Below are 781 nucleotides of genomic sequence, written 5' to 3'. Positions count from 1 at the left end.
CGTCCCGTTGTACCCTCAGCTTCCTGATAGTATTTAATAAGGATTGACAATCACAGGTGTGCATTCTGATCATTTAAAGCAGAGATGACATTTTTTACACAGATGTTTAGATCTGTGCTTTTTAAAAGATTCTTATTAGAGCACTTTTAGAGATAAATAATACGATATTTAAGCATTTCTCTGTAAGTTCAAATTGCTGCCTATAGAGAAGGGAAACCGACTGAGAAAAGTACTTTGCTTACTCTTTGTTACTCTGTAACAAATTGCTTACGTATGAAGTTACGTTGGGAGTATTTTGTCTTCTTTACGTGTACTGTGTAATATTGGTTCTCATACAGTATTGGGTATCGCTTTTCTCAGGATCAAGCACGAGAAGAAACTAGAACACAATCACATTTGCAGCTTTACACGGCTTGAAAGATTTCACTAGGATATCAAAGCTCCTTGTTGTGGTTTGCCCTGAAGTTGTCTGTATTTTGATGCTAATTCACTGCCCCGAAGACAGCTGCCTCGTCCTGGACTCAGAACTCAGGTGACTTCACCAGAACCACCTCCCATTAAATTTGTAAAGTACAGGGGAGGGGCAGATACAGGATAGAAGGAGGCCTGTCATTGGAGGAGAAGGAAGGAAGGGCGGAGAGATGTTTGAAGGAAGAGGAGGAGACTAGAGGAAAAGGAGAGACAGGGAGAGGGTGAGAAGCTGCGGCAGGTGAGGTTAAGATTCTGCTCTGTGTATTTACTGGTTGTTATTAATGTTCCTAAGAGATGGACGGTAAAGCGC

The sequence above is a fragment of the Rattus norvegicus genome, chromosome 3 (assembly GCF_036323735.1).
Source record: "Rattus norvegicus strain BN/NHsdMcwi chromosome 3, GRCr8, whole genome shotgun sequence".
Classification (NCBI taxonomy): Eukaryota; Metazoa; Chordata; class Mammalia; order Rodentia; family Muridae; genus Rattus; species Rattus norvegicus.
The sequence above is the reverse complement of the archived record's forward strand: the minus strand, read 5'-3'. Positions refer to the sequence as shown.